Here is a 14,394-nt window from a genome sequence, read left to right as displayed (position 1 = left end):
TTTCTGTGCAATTACTTATCAGTCAGTATGTGATACTGTATTTTGTCATTGCTACATAAGACATTCTGCTGGACATTTTACATTGCATTTTATTTTATTGTATTTTTTTCTTTTATTCAATTCTGTTTTCTTTTATATTTAAAACTTAAAAGCCAAAGGTGTAAAAATGTGATTCCATGTAAATGATAATACATTTTTGTGTACTTACCAATAAATGTAAAAAAAACAAAACAAAACAAAACAAAAAAGCATGGTAAATACACAAGTTGGTGTTTTATTGAACCAGCAGATTAGTAAATGTGATTTGTGTTATATAAGACTATGTTGTTTTTGTTTTAACATCAGAAAAGAAACCTGGCCAGTTTGAAGGATTGTGTGACATGAAAAAAAAGCAATAATGTGTTTTTCCACATTGGTTGAAATAAATAATTATAGCTTTTCTTTTCTTTTTTAATGCTGTTGGTTGAAAGACCAGTCTGATTACAGACAAAAGAAAGAAGTTTGGTTTATTCAAGTTTGAAAACATTTGAGAAATATTTTGACCAGAACCACACATTCAAACTGGAAGAAAATTAAAGTGGGAAGTGCAACAGGGGAGCTAATGATAACAATTACGAAGCCTGACCATTTAAAAATACAATCCAAAGGAAAAATGAAACGAACACATTTAAACCGATACATCCTTACTTTTATAGAACTTTTTTGCATTTCCAGTTTACAGTTAAAATGAAATTTAAAAGGAAAAAAAAACCCAAAATAACAAAAAATTGTCTAACAAAGTGCTAAAATAGTCATCTACTTAAATTCAATATGAAATGAGATGAGCAGATTATTAGTGTGTATGTCTAATACAGAGCGTGAGTTAATCTGACTGCCTCTTTCTTACACAGCATGCTGTGAACCTGTTCACCTCTCCTCATAGCAGCCCAAGCTAAGTGGGTTAATTAGCTTTGGCCATTCATTTGGACTCTTGTTTATTTAACATTGCAAACAAGTCAAGGCAGATTCAATTTTTCTATTAAGAATCGACAAAAACAAAACTGCAGATGTGTGTACTCACTGGCTTCATTTCCACAACAGTGGTCTGCTTTTGAGGGTGTGACACACTCACTGACATCGGACCTCTTTTTTCTGAATTATTTCTACTTCAAAGGAAGAAAAAAAATTCTCCAAGACTAAACAAAACCAATGAATGCTTTAAATCAGAGCTGTAAAATCTCATGTTGAGAATGAAACTGAAACAATGAGCTTTTGTTATACCTGTACTTGAAAATCCTCTGTTTAAGCACATTTAATTTTTGTGCTTTTCAGACTTTCTTCTATTTGAGTTACTGCCACTGCATATCAATGAAGAAATGTGGTATCTGAGTAAAACATCTGTACTGACTGATTTCTGTAACTAACAGCATAGTACAGCAGGACTAGACTTCAACACATCTCAAACTTCTGACCCTGCACCAATAAAATAAAGATAAAAGGCCTTAAAATGTCTCCATCAAGCACATGTTTTTAAACACAGGTACACACATCAGTGCTATATTGCAGCTTCAAGCCAACCTATTATTCATCTGGACGCAGTGAGCCTTGAAGCCAAACATGGACTGAAAAAATGTTTCAATGGTAGTTTACGAGGTGGAACGAGATAAGGGGGCCTCTGAACTCTAAGAAAAGCTGGAGTTCCACTCTACAGCACAGTATTGCCTCACCGCTTGTTAAAAGGACTCCCTCAACCCAAACCAGCAAATGTAAACAATTACCTCATCCTCCTCAGCTACTGTGTTCACCTTCTCTAATCAGACACTTGACCAAGAAGAGCCGGTCACAAAACTGTCCCTAAAGTCTCAGTAGTGCCGTTGAAAGCAAAGCTTTCACTGCTTGTGATTGTCAGACTAATATCGTGTGTGTGTGTGTGTGTGTGTGTATGTGTGTGTGTGTAAAAGTGAGCAACTCAGTAACACAGAGAAGAGGAAGGCTCTACAGTTTTGATCCTAGTGACTTTGAACTTGCCTAACAGAGCAAGACAGAGGCAATGGGCTTCCCACACAGCTTAACAAATGATCTCACACACACACACACACACACACACACACACACACACACACACACACACACACACACACACACACACACACACACACACACACACACACACACACACACACACACACACACACACACACACACACACACACACACACACACACACACACACGTTCGCATGACTTCCTCTAACATGGCACTGCCTTGTCCCAAGGGTCAAATAATACAGGTACAACTGTAGACATATCTCAAAAGTATTCAACTAAAATTTTAGATATTTAATTCAACAAAATGTCTTGAAGCAAAGGTCTGAAGATCTCTGCATTTTCAACAATTTTTTGACTCGCAACCTCGCAACAACAATCATGGTTAATATGCTCAAAAACTTGGACCCCTCAGATCAATGAGCAGATGCGGACATTTCTTTGTGTGGTGGCCGAGGAGAGGATTCAGCAGCAGTGAGACAGAGCAACCCACACCGACAAAATGTACCGGGAAGTATCTGAGTTGATGGCCACTCACGGACACGGGACAGTGAAACAATACCGGGAAAAGCTGAACAGGCTCAAAAGCAACTACTGGACCATAAAAGATCCTAACAGCCAGAGTGGGTCAAACAGAAAATACTGGAAGTGGTTTAGTCAAATGGACGCCATTTTTGACCACCGCTCAGCGAGCAACGGGAGGGAGACTGGCGTCACCTCGGCCACAACTCTATTTGGAGACCGTAACTGAGGCTGGTGAGTGTTTGTGACTTAAAACGTTTTGTATGTCTCTGAAGAGGCTGGTGGTCAGATCACAAAGAGCAAACAAAGAAATTTTACAAGTAACATTGTGGTCTCTTGTATGTAGACAGAGCTAGTTGATTAGGCATTGATGCTAACTCCTTCCTCTGTATTTTGCTTTTGTTTAGGTCAGTCCTGGATCTGAGGTCCCACTGCCCTGCATGTTTAGATGTTTCCCTTTTCCAACACAGTTAAATCAGACGATCACAACATAAAATGTCAGTATGTCTACAACTGGTATAACTATATTATCAAGTTTTTCATGTTTCAGTGTTGTGCTGTGGTGTAGTTAAATTATGTGTGTATTTTCCTTCATGAATCCCCTTCCACATTTGAGTCCACCTCTGTCAGCATGGACCCTCCAAGCACGCCTGTCTCAGCTCCACCACCTGCTGCGTCAACACCAGAATATCCAGCACAACTTAACAATGAGCTGTCACTGCTGAGGAAGTACACAATATCATTCCCTTAGGAGAATGTACAGATCAAGTGTGTAATAAATTAATTATCACAACTCAATATAGCCAGTCGATATGATGACACAGCAAAAACAAATAGTTTTAAAAGTTTCTGTAAAATCAATCTATGAGACAGACATCCTCCTGAATTTTTATCTTAAATAACACAAAGTTCTCTGTTCAGGACGAGGTGTAAATAGTACTGTACATAATGACTGTGAACAGTTTGGACTGACTAATAAACATTTTTGTTACTGTTGACAAATGGATTGATTTTAACTCTCAAAAATGTTGGAGGTAGAAATCTGCATAACAGCTTGAGTGCAATATGTATACATTTACGTTGTGTGTCTTATTTTATCCACAATTGAATCAGTTTTTGATGATAACAGGAGCTCTCCATCATCGCTTTGCTGCTCACTTTCACTCATTATTAGCTCTTTTTGTTCTGTCCACTGGATGATCACCTCATTACACACTTGCCTCCATATAAAATAACCTGAAGCTGACCACCAGCGGCAGGCAGGTTTTTCAGCCTTTTCTCATTCTGATGGTACATTTTAATCTCTTTTCCACTGTTGGAAGGAGATTTGTGAACTAGAAAGCCAGGACCGCTGTTAGCTTATTAGCTTAGCCACTCACATCAATCAGCTGTTAGTCAAGTGTCTGTCACGTTTTTGCTACATGGCACAGCATATGAGTACACAGCTTATCATTGTCATCGACTCACATTTTTTACACGATGACGTTTTATCGTTATTTTATCGTGCAGCCCTATATTGACATCGTCATCTCATTTGTAATAACCTGGGAACAATAACGTCCCACCACTGTGAGGCTCAGCTGAACATCACATTTGTTGTCTTATTCTTCAGCTACATACTGCTATACGGCTTTCCAAAGTTGCGTGCACTGTTGATCGGTGTTTTGTAACGCCGCCCGGAGGCGGTTTGCCTTGGACGTAGTAAAAAGCCACAGACCAAGCTGCAGGTACACCATCGCCTCCATGTCCTCTTTAGTTGTTTGTCACATAATAAATAATGTCGCAACAAGGCAAGAGAAGGCAAGGCAAGTCAGAGCCAATGAAAAAGGGCCTGAACAGTTTATGTGGGGCAAGATGAATGGTAAATCATCTTCGCATGTATAGCCTGATTCAACCACTTCAAGCAGCCTGAAAATGGCTCACACCCTTAGTCATAGTCCCTCTTTCACACATACATTCCCACGTCAATGGTAACAGCTGCCATGCAAGGTGTCTGCACACTACTGAGGGCAACTTTGGGTTCAAGGTCTTGCTAGATGGCAGACGTTTCAATGCATGGGCAGGCGAAACCAGGGCTTGGAGGAAAATTAGCTCCACCACCTGAGTCAAAGGTCCCATAGGAGCGACAACCACCAGGAGTCTGCATTAATCTAATGAATGAACTGGTTTTAAAAATGAGAAATGGATGGCAATTTGCCAAAATACAAATCAGAAATGTGAAAATAATGCCTCTGTACACTTAGCTTACCAGGACTCAAGAAAAAAAGCATAAATCAGTGTCATAAAAGGACTTTGAACTTGTATGAAAGCAACAGCACTAATATTCACATTGTGATATGAAGGGTTTTTTAAATAATATTTTTAGGCTGGCTTAGTAAATCATTTAAAAAATACAAATAAACTTTTGTCACAAAATAATACACATCCAACAGTTCTCTATACTGTTTAGTCCAGTCTGCACTGGAGTTGATCCCAGCTGACTACTGGTGAGTACTCTGGACAGGTCAGCAGTTCAACACAGGGCAAACACACACACATGGTCACATACACAATAAGCCCAGCTCCACTTCCTGTGACAGCTTCAAAAATATAAAACTTTCCTTGATTTACAGTGGACGAAGTCATATAGTTAAGGCACTGACAGAGGACAAGGTGTTTTTAATTCGGAATTAGCTTATTCTGAATTAAGCAATTCTAAATTAAAGTATTAACAACTGGAATTAACTCAATGCAGAATAAAAGGTTTACATGGTCAAGATATTATTGAATCCCACTTTAAAATAAGAATAAACTGGCCAGTGTATGCAGAGTTAAGCTTAATTCAGAATAAATATTGAATGTATTTGGAATTTAAAGTCTCAAGTTACTGTGGTCAGTAGCTTTTGCAGGAGAGTGCTAAACACTCAACCTGTTCAGTTGTCTTTCTGTTCTTCAAAGATACTATTTTCTTACAGCACGTCAGAAAGAAAACCACACAGTGTGTAAATACAAAAAGTAATCACACACACACACACACACACACACACACACACACACACACACACACACACACACACACACACACACACACACACACACACACACACACACACACACACACACACACACACACACACACACACACAAATTCTCAGAATAATGAATGGTTAGTGCTGTCATCTCACAGTGAGAAAGTCCAGGTTCAAATACTGGCCGGGTACTTTCTGTATGAAATCTGCATGTTCTCCCTGTGTGTGCAGGGGTTTCTTGGCTCATAAACCTGCATCTGAGATGAATTAGTGACCCTAATTTGCTCTTAGCTGCACAGATACTGATACTAGTGTCAAGCTTGATACTGCAAGGAGTACTCATACTGGGAGAAAAGAATTCCCGCTACCTGGCGAGTACAACATGACCTCATGTTTCAGCGGTATAAAGTGTTATCGGAGCATCCCTTTTTCAAACATAATGAATAGTGCATTCTGCAACCACAAAAAGTTTTGTTTTCTCTGCTCAGATGATGAAAACATACACATCACTAATGACAATGTTATCTAACGGGTCAGTGGTTGCAAAAAACTAATTGTTAAACACAGTACTATCACCATAACCTCATCAAAAAAAAACAGTACCTACATCCTGACAGCTGTTTGCTCTGAGAGTTCATAAGGTCAAAGGTGATATGGGAGAATAAAACACGACACCAGTACACATAGTGGCCATCGTGAAAACAAGATGAGGAAAAGCTGAAAAAAATACCCCCCCCCCCCAAAGAAAAAAAAAAAAAACAAAAATTAGCAAAAAGAGAACACAGGTAGACTTTGTTTAACCAAGACATGGCAGCTCTCTTTGTAAAATGGCGAATGTGCACTATTCCCATCTGTTGGCAGCAATGGAAGATTGAGTCTTATATCTTTCTCTCACAAGACAGAACAATGTTACACTCTGTACTTCTTCCAGTTAGGAAGTGCGTGAGAGACGGTGAAAAAGAGAGGGAGAGAGACAGGGAACAGAGCCTGCATCCAATGGAGGAAGAGCAACAGCTGAGACCGGAGAAACAGCTGTATCTTTTCAAACCCCTCCTCCTCTCTCCCCCATCCCAGCGCTCCCTGAATGAGCCCCTCTCACCCGTTCTCTGATCCTCCTCTCCCACAGAGCAGCATGGCCAGGGGCTAGCCACACACACACACACACACACACACACACACACACACACACACACACACACACACACACACACACACACACACACACACACACACACACACACACACACACACACACACACACACACACACACACACACACACACACACACACACACACACACACACACACACACACACACACCAAATGTGAAGTGTCTGTTACAAACACACAACTGGTCTGTGCCTCTCTTCCCTCAGAGGACAAGTACAGGCAGGATCCATGTGCTACTAAACATCCATCCGTTAACTAAAAATAGGAAAGACATTGTTTCCAGCGGCAATGTCATACACACACACCCTTTTTTTTTTCCCAAACTGCTCCCCCACACACCCCCTTCTCCCCTTGGTTTTCTTTTGTCTTATTGTTCAAATCTGGCAAATTTTCAGATTATCTTCCCACAAAGCAAACTGAAACAGTTGATAAAGTCGTCTCATCTCGACTTAAACATCTGTCCCATATCTGATTTAACAGAATAACTATATTAGTATTTAATAATGTAGAGAAGTAGCGACTACATTTAATGAACAGTCTAAAACAAGCTATACCGGTGAAGAGGACGGAAAAAGAAAACCGGTGTGCATAACATGACTACATAATAACCAGACTGACAGTTGGTGATGTAAAGTGCGTAATTGAGGGCATGTGCGTACGCGTCTCTGTCTGCAAGTAGAGACCAAACCTGTGGGAAAACCAACAAAAGCGACAGGAAATGGATCGTCTCAATTACTCACGTCTGAATCGATCCTGAGAAGCCACTGAAAAGCATATCTGCCTGAGATGCGAATCACTGCTATCTTTTAGTCAAAGAGGTATTAAATAGTAAACAGAAAGGCAAGAAGGAGAACAGGTGAGGACAATAAAGGGCCTGGTAGTATGCCTATGTTCAAAAAGCCCACTACAGGTTGGGTGGGATGAAGGAATACAAAAAGAAAAGAGGATAAAAAAAAAAGCGAACATAGTGAAGGAATCATGTTTGTCTGTATCTGATCTATTGTCTTTGGCAGGGTTCACCACGGGGTTCACAAATTTCCATGACATAGCCAAGGCTCGGCTCTCAGTTTGAATCCTGAGCCAAAACACTCAGGGTTTAGACAGATAGATGATGCTGTGCTGCAAGACCGAAAGAGTTGTCTCCAGCACGAATCCAGTCCGATGGAAAGGGACAACATGCAGGGGAAGTGGAAGGGTGAGGCTCCTGTCTGTTTATATTCCATCCAGCCAGGGGGATACTACATCCTTGTATTTAGAACAAAACCCCTCAAACAGTCTACAGTTTTGAAGATATTTTACAGCTAATATTTTGCATAAAGCTCCATCCAAATGATATTCTATTTTTTTCAATATTGAACTTGAGGAAAATCTCAGTATAATGTGAACATCAGTATATCGCCTGGCTCCAGGGCCTACATTTGGGAGAGAAGTTTCATTTGTCTGCTTTCCATCCGTTTATAAGTTTTCTGAACATATAAGGTCTAGAAATATTGTTGTGAGAAGTATGCACGCCAAGACCTGACAACTGGAACAACATAGAGAAATAGGAATTTAAATGCAATGAAATTTAAAGCTCCAACGGCAGAAGAAAAAAAAATACTTCCATAAGATCAGAAAATCATTATTGTCAAACAGAAACTTGCAATTCTCTTGTCAACAGATTAAAATGCTATAAGTCTGAGGGGGTGACTAGACGTGTCAGGTCAAACAGGACTATAGTGGCTGCCGTTCTGCATACCTCGAAAGCTTTTACTGTAGCCGTCCTTGAACTTTTGAACCCAAACATCTACACCTTTACACGGCAGCCTCTGCTAACACCCACCCATGGGTCAGCTGAGGTAACTGGAAAATGCAATGGGGCATGGTTTACAGATCAAGAAGGTCACATCAGCAAAACTGACATTTCAATACTGTCAGTAAGAATTGCATTCTGCACAATTATGAGTAAGCCTCATACTGGACTTAAACCTAGCATGCCCATCTTCTTACACTCAAGTACCACAATGGTTAAATTACAACTTAAGTCCAATATTAATTTCATTAGACTTTATTCACTATCACTATAGACATGTTGTGAAATTTAACAATGCATGCTGTACCTGTAACCAACGGTTAATTTAATCCTGTTTTCACCGTCAAGTTTCAAACAAAACAAAACCACATCCAATGAGTCAAGTAACACAGAAGAGGTCAAGATAGACGTAAGCTCGCATTGAAAAAAAAAAAAAAAAAAATCAGCCTGAGCAGAGTCGAAGAGCCTGAGCCTCTTCAATCTAAGAGACTTTGAGTAACCTCGTTTTGTCTCCTGCCCTTTCCCAAAAACTTCATATCTTCGGATATTTAAACAGTGTACCAACACCAGTGATTTAAAATGATGAAGCAGCAATATTGAACACGCACACGCACACACACACAAAAGAAGAACAGGCAAAAGAAGTAGGAAGCAGGTAGGATCTTTAAGTGAATGTAGTACATCTTGATGCAGCATCAAGGATCCTGCCTGGTTATTGGAAAAGTGAAACAACGGCAGGACTAAAATAGAATCAGAGCCCACTCACAACAAGAAAGAAAAACTCAGAGCAGTGTTACGCAGAGAGAAGCTTAAGGGAGAGAGGTGTACAGGAGTCCGATAATTGTGCAAGTCCTGGTGTGAGAGCTGCTCCCATCAACACTTAACTTTAGGTTGAAATTCTCATCAACACTCATCTTGTTGTGTAATGTATAGCGTGTGTGTGTGTGTGTGTGTGTGTGTGTGTGTGTGTGTGTGTGTGTGTGTGTGTTAGATTCAGCCGTCAGTCAGGAGAGACCCTTATAGCTGCTGCTACAGCACTGTCTGTGTATGATTGTGGCTTCTACTTCTCCTAAACATGAGCTGTGATTGCAACACAGCAGGAACCGCATGGCAAATAACCCTCACAACAATAGGAAGAGACAGTTTTGCACTACTTCCTCAAAAACGTTCTTGTGTACAACATAGGGCCGGGTGATACAACAATAAGGATACATATCGTGAAAAAACCTTTTCCACGAAAGACATGAAACAGTCCACAGACGCTGATAAATTGCATTTGGAAATGCTTTAACAGAGAACAAAAATTGCCAAAGATAATGACAGCCACACCGCACTGAGCCAATCACGTGGCTGCACTAGAACTATGTGAAGTTAGCACACAACAAAGTAGGACCTACGAACGAATCACCCAAAACCCGGCCAGCCATCACTCCGGCCACTAACAGCCCCAAACAACTCACCCACACCAAAACACCACCCGGCAGGAGGCAATCTCAACCCCCGGAAGGTAAAAAAGAACCGAAACACTGAGCATCCCAGAGAGGTGGCTAACCTAGCAGTGGGGCACCGTTGGAAAAAGGAAAATAAGTGTTCTCTTGGAAGAAAGGACAGAAGAAACCTTTTTTTTAAGTGTAAAACAGCTATATATTGTTATATATCATGTTCGCCTTTGACAGAAAATTAATATTTACACAAATTAAAATTTCAATAATACAAATTACCCATCTGATATCATTTAAAATTGCCAAAAATAGTGATTTGATTTATCTTGTGATATGTAGCCAACAGAGAGTGAAAAAAAAAATTCTGATAGGACTTTTTTCTATGTTACTCAGCCCTACTTAAAATGTAAAAAATATGTGTTTTTTAGAATGTGTGACAGTTTTAGAATGTGTGAGATATTGGCCAATGGTGCAAATCACTCAAGAGCGTTTTACAGAGGAACTGGTGATTTCACTCAAAAACACAATATGCAGAGAATGCAAAAAAAACATGTTTTGAGCAGCTCGTGGTTAAAAAAAAACTGCCTGTGTTGCAGTTTCTTAGTGACTTTGACCTACAATTTAATTTTTTGTATAACTTTAAACCGTATATACAAAAAACACTCACTTTTTTTTTTTGGCTTGTTGCTGTTTTGAGAAAGAAATAGTGAGATAGAAATATTGGACCATATCATACAGCTCCAGTACAACATAAAAGTTGTGTTGCTCAACTTACGCAACGAACCATATGGCCCACCTCTGAGATTTCTGAAGTGAAAGCTAGGCCGTGCATTATCCCACAGTCTTATCTTGTTCTTGCACACAGTCCACTAGTCAAGCCCGTTTCTGAAACACCCACTTCAACAACCTGCCAGCAACATTAGAGGCACATCAGATTTTTAAAGTGCTTATCTAGCACTATAGCATAACCCAATAACGCTGTCAGTGTTCAAAAACAACTTCTCAAGTGGATAGACCTGCTTTCTTACTCTGAATAGCCACAGAGCCGAAGCTGAGGAGGCATCAGAGGAAGAGTGTGACGACATGTGACTTTGCAGTTCCATCTGTGCTGAATGGATGTGCCAGACATACGCATAAAGTTACCCTAGCAACCGAGCAACAGCGCTGGTTGGAGGTCACACAGAGAAAGATCCCAGTGCAGCCAAAAAAGCTTCAGTGATAAATATAAAATTCGTCAGAAGCCTGTGAAATGACTGCTCTAAAAGCCACTCTCTATACAATATCACACACAATTCAGAAACTCCAGAACCATTTTGTGAGAACTATGTGGTGAACATGATGTAATGTTTAGCAGAGAAACATAATCTGAGAAAGACCAGGGGTTGCACTTGATGACGCAGGAGCTGTACAGTGTTTTATCCCTTTCTCTTGTAAACATACGGCTCTGATTCTAAGAAGGGAGTTTCATTTCACACACACACACACAGATGTAATCTCTAACTAATCACATTTGCAGGCCTTGGACAGAGCAGTTACACCATGGAGCTGAACAGATGGGCCCACATGCATGAAGCATCTTTGGGATTAAGCATACCCAGAAGGTGGAGGTAACAGGGAAGGTTTCTAGAAAGTAGCCAAGACTCTGATGCTGCGCTCAAATCATTTTTCTCCCCCCAACATAAACAAGACTTGCATCCTTTTTGTAACAGTCATGTGGACTATGCAATTAAGAATACAAATAGTATACTAACCAAAAGTGACTTTCAGCAAATCTTCAAGGCATTTACAGTTTCTGTTGGCAGGCAACACATGTGCAACATGATGACTTTGTTTACAGTGTAAAATGAGAGACAAGGAAAAGGATTAGCTATAAAATACACAATGTTTAGTGCTGCATTTGTAAACAAGCATGCAGATGGGAGCTGTGTCGCTTAAGACCAGTGCAAAGCTCTGCGCAAGATAGAATACTGAATCAACTGTATTCTATTGGATTAAAATCTAAGCCCTAATACTTAGACTACTATATTTCAGATACATGTCATACAGTAGCATGAACTCTGATAGATAGATAGATAGATAGATAGATAGATAGATAGATAGATAGATAGATAGATAGATAGATAGATAGATATTGACACCAAAATTCACTGAACAAATGTATCAATTGAACTGTTACTGAACCAGACTGTTTCAGTCTTTTCTACAAAACAGGACAACACGGCACTGCAGAGGCATGCTAGTCATGAGTGTGAACTGGTGACCTCTGGGTCATAAGTTAAGTGTTGAGAACAGCAGCTCCACACAGTCGCACTAAATATCGATATGGAACATTCCTTACAGTCCTTAAAAAACAGAGTGAGACAGGCCAGCAGCAGCAGTGTCAAAGAGGATACTGAACAAGTTGATAAGACTTGAGCAGAGGAAGACTTTGCTCAAGTGCAATCAAAGAGTGAAAGCACAGAAATTTATAGTATATCAGATTTTAAGCATAAGCCATAGCAGACTCATCTGGCATTACATAAAATACCAACTCAGCTGTGGTCCAACTCTTTCAACACGGACTAAAGACTGATCCTGTTGAAATTATCTCTTTAATAAAATCACTATATTGGTCCTTACTACATGAAAAATAAAGACACACCATTCAGAGAAACCTGGGGATTAGGTTGATTGCTTTAAATGGTGCTGGAGTGTTTTCCCTGTGTGACACCAACCAGTTGAACCTGTGGGGCATGTGTCCATCTTAAAGTTAAAAAGTTTGCTTTATTTATTAATTTCATGACATGAGGGTGGACTGCTGGTCCCCCTCTTTACCAGACTTCTACCTAATCTCATCCCTCTTATGGAACATAGATAGGTTATGGTTGAAGCCATACTCTGCTGTTTATTGTATTGTTCGTGGGTGAACCCACGCCACACCCAAGCACTCCCCGGAGGGTAACTGTGCAGGGGGTTCGCCGCCAATGAGCTATCCGGAGCGGGGCGCCCGCACTGGGCATGGCTGCTAAGTGAGCTGCGCAGGGCTAACAGCACCAACGGGCGACATAAACACCCTGATCCCGAAATAGAAGATAAATGTGTGCCGACTGAAGTCAACAGATTAGGAATCACAAAATCCAGCCTCGCAGCTTTCACTGCCCCTCAACATCGTAGCAGGTCTCTTTCCCCGCTAACTAGCTTGACTCTTTTAGCATGGGGAGGGAGCGCATGATTTATTATCACATCCAACTCCACAGTGCCTCTCCTCACTGCGCTGGTGGGGCGACCCTGTTATTCACGTGGGTGGCGGATAATAATAACAGATTAAGGCTCAATAAACCTACAGCGATACAGAGTCTGCATTTCAGCATCCAGCACCGGTGTCTGGGCCCAGCTTATCATTTCTGACACATCTCCGTGCGCCTATCCTCTGTGTGGATGGCGTTATACTTTGATGAAGGCGCATCCTGCATATGAAAACAAACACACCCAGCCCGTCCGCGGGGCTTAGCGTCGCGTTAGCTAGCTAACACAAAGCTAAAGCAAGGGGGGCTTCTTATGCGATGTAAGTGGCGATAACAAAGTTTGTCTTGTGATGTTGTGTGACTCACCGAGGTGCTCCGGTTTCCTCTTTTTTCGTTCGATATTCCAGCAAGTACATGAGAGGACAAACACACAGCTCTACAGTCTGTAGGCTGACGCTCAGGGCACGACGATGCGCTTCTCAACAGCTGTGCTGTGTTTTGAATGAGGGCTGAGCGGAGGCAGACGCACGGCTGACGGGCGGAGCTTCAGCCCGCACATCAACCCACAAAAACACTGATGAGACTTCCAACACTTCGCGCAGACGTTACCTGCGGGCTGGGAGCCCCGCGGGGTCGTTTAAAATCAACCGTGATGTGCACTGATGGACCTCGCGCACGTCGCGTCCGTTGTGGTGGCAGACTCCGGGTCGAGGCGCCCGGTTCGGTTTGAATTGAAAAAGGGCGCAAAGTGCTCACGTGTGTTTATGACACCCTCTTGCGGTCTCGTGTGATCGCTGTCTGAGAAAGTCAACTGAAAAACTGTCAGTCCCTCTCCAGGATGAACGCATCCTGGATGACAGTCTAGTTTTCATCGTCCAAACAAGTAAAGCACGTTTCTGAAACAGTCGACAGTGCTTTACACCACCACGACTTTAATTCATTAAAAGACAAAATCACCTTAAAAACAAAAAACAATGTAATGCCATTTCCAATCATCATCGGCTTTATCGGAGCCTGTTTGGGTTATTTTGGTAACCCAATTTATGAGTTGCTAGTGTTGAGTTAAATTTATGGGTTATTTTTATAAAGTGTAACTCATTTGTTGGGTTATAATGCTATCATTTTAACTCAGTTTCTGGGTTTTCACGCTTACGCACCATTTTTGGGTTGTTTTTCAGAGAGCAACCCATTTTTTGTTAGAGGCTTGTTTT

General features: G+C 41.0%; 1 protein-coding gene across 2 annotated transcripts in view; it reads right to left on the bottom strand.

Moving 5' to 3' along the window:
* The window catches only part of ralgps2 (Ral GEF with PH domain and SH3 binding motif 2), an 81,372-nt gene extending 67,660 nt beyond the window's left edge, over window positions 1-13,712 (bottom strand). For both annotated transcript variants that reach the window (XM_030082653.1, XM_030082654.1), the window contains exon 1: window positions 13,550-13,712. The gene's annotated coding sequence lies outside the window, so the exon portion shown is untranslated. The remainder of the gene's footprint in view (window positions 1-13,549) is intronic.
* Window positions 13,713-14,394: the final 682 nt, after the last annotated feature.

Source organism: Salarias fasciatus, chromosome 23, assembly GCF_902148845.1.
Source record: "Salarias fasciatus chromosome 23, fSalaFa1.1, whole genome shotgun sequence".
NCBI lineage: Eukaryota > Metazoa > Chordata > Actinopteri > Blenniiformes > Blenniidae > Salarias > Salarias fasciatus.
The sequence above is the reverse complement of the archived record's forward strand: the minus strand, read 5'-3'. Positions and strand labels throughout refer to the sequence as shown.